At 46.9% G+C, this 6,475-nt stretch overlaps 1 long non-coding RNA gene across 1 annotated transcript in view; it reads left to right on the top strand.

Annotated features, from left to right (window-relative positions):
- The first annotated feature begins 255 nt into the window (after window positions 1-255).
- The window catches only part of LOC139436709 (uncharacterized), a 31,022-nt gene continuing 24,802 nt past the window's right edge, over window positions 256-6,475 (top strand). Inside the window, exons 1-2 of the long non-coding RNA XR_011646051.1 lie at window positions 256-627; window positions 3,139-3,261. This is a non-coding gene — a long non-coding RNA (uncharacterized lncRNA). The remainder of the gene's footprint in view (window positions 628-3,138; window positions 3,262-6,475) is intronic.

Genomic DNA, 6,475 nt, shown 5'->3' with positions numbered 1-6,475 from the left:
CCGCAGCCTTCCTCGGGTGCACCCTGCCTCTGGCCGGGCTGAGTCCCTTCTGGGTGGGCGGCGCCCCTGGGGTCGGCCCCGCGGGCTGGGGAGGAGGCGCCGCAGGGGACACCGGGGGGCGCGGGCGGTGGGGAGTAGGAAAGCTGGGTCCCGCGGGGCGGGCGGGGTGGGAGTGGGGCTGTGCGTGGTGGTGGGGTGGGCGCGGGGCCGTCCAGGGACTGAGCAGGCGGGGGCTGCGCGGAGGTCCTGACGGCACAGCCCCGGGGTGTCCCCGCACATGTGGGGTGTCGGAAGCCGGGCGGAGGCCTTCTGGATGGGATCTGCGTGGCAGGGTCCCTGGGACCCTGTGGGCTGTGGGCAGAGGGCGCCCTAGACCTCTGGGCCGCCGCGGGGTCCCGGGCAGTGCCGGGCCAGCTGGGGCTCCGCAGGGGGCGCCAAGGCCAGGGCAGTCTGAGCGCGGGGTCTGCGCGGTTCTGCCGCCGCGGGGTCTTCTCCTCTCCCTCCTCCCCACTCCTTTGCCTGCCCAAAGCCGCCCAGAGCTGGGCTCCCTGCAGCCGACAATTGCGGACACTCCCGCCCCGCCTGGCCCTTGCGCCAGTTCCGCTGAGCATCTGTTTCTCATATTCTGTAAGATTCTTAAATTGCATTGATCTGGTCTACTGCAGCTCTTCTTTGGTTGCTATTCGCATGGAATACCTTCTTCCAACCTTTCCCTTTAAACTTGGTTGTGTCCTTACACTTGAGCTGGGTCTCTTGTAGACAACATATGCAGAGTTCACGTGCTTTTTAATCCCTTCTATCAGTCTATGTCTTTTGCTAGGGGAGTTCAATCATTAACATTCAGTGCTATTCCTGTACAGGCATGACTTACTGCATCCTCTTGTCCTTTGTTTCTCTGCTGTCATATCGTTCTGTTGTCTCTCTTCTCATACTTCAGTTTAGCCTTCCTAATAATCTCCATTTTTAAACACTTCTGCAAATCTCTGGCCCTTTTATTTTTACCTTTCAGGCTGCAGCACCCCCTCTAGTATCATTTGCAAATCTGGTCTTTTGGTAAAATATTCTACGGGTTTTTGTTTATCTTTGAAGACTTTGAATGCACCCTCTTTTTTGAAGGACAGTTTTGCTGGATACAGCATTCTTGGCTGGCAGTTTTTCTTCTTCAGTACCTTAATACATCGTACACCTTTCTTCTTGCCTCCATGGTTTCTGATGAGAGGTCTGCTTTTAATTTTCTCAAGTTTCCCTTGTATGTGATGCTTTCCTTTTCTCTTGCTGCTTTCAGAATCCTCTCTTTAGCTCTGATATTTGTCTTTCTGAATAGTGGGTGTCTTGGGGTAGGTCTATTTGGATTTATTCTGTTTGGGGTACATTGTCCTTCTTGGATATTGATATTTGTGTCCTTCATAGGTGTTGGCAAGTTTTTGGACATTATTTCTTCAGATATTCTTTCTGCCCCTTTTCCATTTTCTTCTCATTCTGGGACTCCAATAATAACAAATATTTGAGTGTGTCCTATTGTCATTCAAGTCTCTGAAACTCTGTTCCTTTTCTTTTCTTTTTGATTGTGTTCTCCTGTGTTTTCCAGTTCAGACATTCTGTCTTGAAAATCATGAATTTGTCTTCAAGCAATTCAAATCTGCTTTTATGTGCCTCTAATGTATTCCCCACCCCCTTGCAGCTTGCTTGTTGTCTGCTCTGTGTCCATTTGCTGCATGCTCTTCTGTGTTTTTTCCTTGTCTCCCTTTTTGTTGCATCACCTTGCTGAGTCAGCTCTTGGTGGCACTGGTGGGCAGGTCTGCACTCTGTGACACCTGGGCTGCTGGCTCTCCGCAGCATGTGGGCAAGCCTGCCTTCACAAGGAGGGCCCAGGACGTGATCCCAGGGCCTCCCATATGGTAGATGGGAGCCCAACTGATTGACCAACAGCCGCTTCCCCCTCTAATGTATTTTTAATCGCATCCATTGTGTCTTTCATTCCCATAAGGTCTGTTAGTTTTCTTTGCAGGCTTTCAAATTCTTCTTTATGCTTTCCCAGTGTCTTCTTTTTTTTTTTTTTAAGATTTATTTTATTTATTTCTCCCTCTCCCCTTGTTGTTTGCAATTGCTGTTTGTTCACTGTGTGCACTCTGTGTCTCTTCATCTTTTTTTTAGGGCTCTGAACCTGAGACCTCCCATGTGGGAGGGACACACCGAATCATTTGAGCCACCTCCGCTCCTCCAGGGTCTTCTTATTATCCTTTATTTCTTTAGTCATAGTTTCCTTAAATTCTTTGAATTGATTTAGAAGAGTTGTATGATTATGACTGATTTATTGTCTTAAATCCTGTATGCCTTCAGGATAAGCAGTTTGTCCTTTTGGCTGGGCCTCTTTCCAAGTATGGCTTGTAATGTTTTTCCTGTTGTCTAGGCATCTGAACATGTTGGTGAATTTACTCCAATGGCTGATTTCTCTCCCTTGCCTATTGTTTTTATGTTTTTTATTTATAGCACTTCTTAGACATTTGGTTCATTTTATACACAGTCTTTAAAATTGCCCAATTTATGTTTTCAAAATCAGGTGAAAGACTCACTAGTGGGCACAGATTTTCTCCCAGGGGTTGGATACAGACTGTGTGGAGAACAGTGTTTATCCATGCAATCTCCAGACCAGGCAAGAGATGGTGCTAGTCATCATACCTTTCCAGCATGTCAGTCTCAATTTACCTGTGTTCCTGTGTTGAATTTCCAGATTGGAGGTTCAAAGTGGACTGTGCTGGCAGCATTCTCTGAATAAAAGCACCCACCTCTCCTCCCTTTTCCCTTGAAACAGCTGACGGGGAGGAAGATGTCTTTTCCCTCTCAGTTGGCTGTAATGACCCAGGGGTTTTAACCAAGCTCAATGTCTCATGTGTGTGTGTGGGAGCCCTTCCTCATCACTACAGGGCTTGGTATCTCATGTTTGTCTTTTCAGTTTCTTCATCTTTCTGTCCCTCACCCTCCTTGGAGTTGCACTTGTGTAGCACTGTCTTGGTCTGCTGATTCCCCAAAGCAGGTTCCTCAGCCAGCTTTTGGCTCTTTCTCCATCTTTGTGAGAGCATTTAGCTCTGCCTGTTAGTCCATCACCCTGTACCAATTTAGTTTTTGCCATTATTTCAGGCAGGGAAGAAGGCCTGGATAAACAAGAAATGATACCCATGCAGCATATCTGCAAGAAGAGCACACCCACCATGGCATCAGTGATAAGTTTCATATGTGTGAGAGCTGATCATCCAAATAGGGGTAAGTCATGAATTCAATGCATTCATCTGAATGCGAGAGTATAGAAGATCACACAGTTACAGGGATCACTTCTCTCCTGACAAATGGTGAGAGGATAGGCAGCAACTGTCTGGAAGAACAGTTCTAGGGATCTGGAGATCAGGAGAGGGCTAGGCAGCACCCAGAAAAGAGAGGGGTAAGGAGGAGGAGACTCTGCAGGGAGGGTCTTTGAGTAACTCAGGCCACTGCTGCTGAAGGCACCCGACCCCACTCACAGAGCACACAGCTCTGGGTCATCCTGTCCCTGGTGGATGGCTATGGAGAGAGGGCTGCCAGGTCCATGTCCCCAGGAAAGGGGAGGGACAGGGACAAGCCTACTGCCAGTTCAGCTTCTGGATGACAAATCTGATCTGCTGGGTGCCACACTTCCCACCCATCCAGACTGGGCATGGCTGTGCCACTGTTCCCACCTGGGTGCTGGCAGAGTGCTAAAGATAGCCTGACTTCTCAAAGCCCCTCCTTATTGACCAGGACTGGTTCCTGTTAATACAGAGGGGAGAGATTTGTTTCCTCCCTGGGAAAGCTGAGGGGGCAGCTGATAGGTAATCAATGTATTTCTACTGTGAGGTTTTGCTCACCCAGAAGGGACCTTTGCCAGACATTGCTTAGGCACCACCTGATAGCTCATGGTTTCATTGAATGCATTCCCCTCTGCATTTGAGCACTGTTTGAGCAGAGGTTTGCTTGTCAAACAGCGCCATCTGCTGTCAGGCCAGGAAAGTGCACACCAGGAAAAAAATAAGAGGTTTCTTGGTGGCTTTCCGGTCCTCTACTCCAAGCCCTTGGGAACTAGTCTGCACCATGCACTATGTTTCTATTTATGTCAAATTCCAAAGAAACAAAACCATATTAAGGTTTGAGAAGTCTTTATCCCAGTTTCCTCTGGGGAGACACAGGGGCCTCATGATTGGGAGAGTCTTGGGGTGCTGATCATGTTCTCATTGTTGATCAGGGAGTGATTTCAAGGGAGTCTTCTCTTTGTGGAAATTCCTGGATCTGTAGACTTATGATTTATGCACATTTCTGTTCATAGGCCATACTCCAGTTAAGTTCATTTAACAAATTATATAATAAATAAAAAATAATCAGTTGATTGATAACTAGGGTGTGTTTCCAGGGGCCAAAAAAATGTGCTTCCTTTCCCTTGGCAAAACCAGCATAATTGTGCCTTCTTCCAACTTTCAGCTACTTATGTGTTCTTCTCTTGGTGTTCTATTTTTCTCAAATAATCTGGTCAAAGATCTGATGCCAACCAACCAAAGCACTAACAAAAAATTAGATTTCCGTTTCTGATGCTTTTAGTTCTTCCTCAGAGCATGGAAACTCCTAAACTTTAGCTCTTTCTTCTTATTATTTTAAATGTTCTCTCTTTACATTTTAGGATTATGCCTTTTTTATCTGGGGCTGAAACTCAGTTATCAAGAGAAACATCCCATATTCTACTTGGGCCCTTATTTTCAGAGGATTATTTTATTTTATTTTTTAAGATTTATTTATTTATTTCTCATCATCCCTCCCCCTAGTTGTATGTTCTCTGTGTCTATTTGCTTCATCTTCTTCTTCTTTTTTTAATTATTTATTTATTATTATTATTTTTAAATTACATTAAAAAAAAATGAGGTCCCATTCAACCCCAACACCCCCGCCCCCCACTTCCCCCACAGCAACACTCTCCCATCATCATGACACATCCATTGCACCTGGTAAGTTCATCTCTGAGCATCACTGCACCCCATAGTCAATGGTCCACATCATAGCCCAGACTCTCTCACGTTCCATCCAGTGGGCCCTGGGGGGATCTACAGTGTCCCGTAATTGTCCGTGAAGCACTATCCAGGACAACTCCACGTCCCGAAAACACCTCCACATCTCATCTCTTCCTCCCGTTCCCCACACCCAGCAGCCCCCATGGCTACCGTTCCCACACCCATTCCACATTTTCTCTGTGGACATTGGATTGGTTGTGTCCATTGCACACCTATGTCAAGTGAGGGCTTAGATTCCACATGGGTACTGGATGCACTCCTTCCGCTTCTAGTTGTAGACACTCTAGGCTCCATGTTGTGGTGGTTGACCTTCTTCAACTCCATGTTAGCTGAGTGGAGTAAGTCCAATAAATCAAAGTGTAGGAGCTGAAGTCTGTTGAGGCTCTGGGCCTGGGTGTCATATTATCAGTCCAGAGATTCAAATCCCCTACATATATCTTAAACCCAGCACCAACTACAAGTCCAATAAAGTAGCATGCAAGTCTTGTGAAAAGAGATCCCCTCTGAGTCCAATTCCATCACGCAGAAACACCAGCTCCAAAAAAGGGCCATCTGTCATGGCAGTGAACCCCTTCTGCCATGACCATAGAACCCGTGGGTCTCTTTATCCCTCAAAAGAACCAATACCTGGGGTTGTATCTACCTTATCTGTCTCTTAGACTCTGTTCAGTTGTACATAGGGGTATTCCTTCTGACAACCTCCAGACTCTTTTTTAGAGACTCACAGCCTGATAATCTCATTTCTCCTTTCCATTTCCCCCTTACATTAGGTCAAACTGCTTCCCGAAGTCATGTTATTATATGTAGACAGGTATATTCTGCTGTTCCGCATTGAATCTTTAATTCAAGGTCATTTTCTAGTTGCTTCTTCAGCTGGTATGTGGTAGTGATCCCTCGGTGCCAGGGAGGCTCATCCCCGGGTGTCGTGTCCCACGCTGGGGGGAATGCATCGCATCTACACGCTGAGTTTGGCTGTGAGAGTGGCCACATTTGAGTAACATGAAGGCTGTCAGGAGGAAACCCCCAGGCACAATGATACTCTAGGCCTTGTTCTTATTGCAGGTGTATAGGCTCAAAAATGTAGCCATTAGTATCAAGAGCCCACTGTTGGGCCCTCCTTCCTTCCTGGTTCTTGCCGTTGCACCTGGAGGATTGCCGCTGTTCTCCCAGGGCCCACAACAGAGACCCCCCTGGCCAGGAGCCCAGTACCCCCCCAGCTGTTGTTTTTAATTGTTTCCACTATGAGTATATATAGACATTACCATATACCCTGGGCATATGCCCTGTATAACTCCCTGTCAACCATATATATCCTGTCAATAACGTCCCATATCAGTATTCCTCCACTGCCATTGTTGAACCACTCTGTGATCCAAAACTTCCCGTAAAGTGAATCCCAACATAATGTC

The sequence above is a fragment of the Dasypus novemcinctus genome, chromosome 17 (genome assembly GCF_030445035.2).
Source record: "Dasypus novemcinctus isolate mDasNov1 chromosome 17, mDasNov1.1.hap2, whole genome shotgun sequence".
Lineage (NCBI taxonomy): Eukaryota > Metazoa > Chordata > Mammalia > Cingulata > Dasypodidae > Dasypus > Dasypus novemcinctus.
Note: the sequence above shows the minus strand (reverse complement) of the source record. Positions and strands in the feature narration are given on the sequence as shown.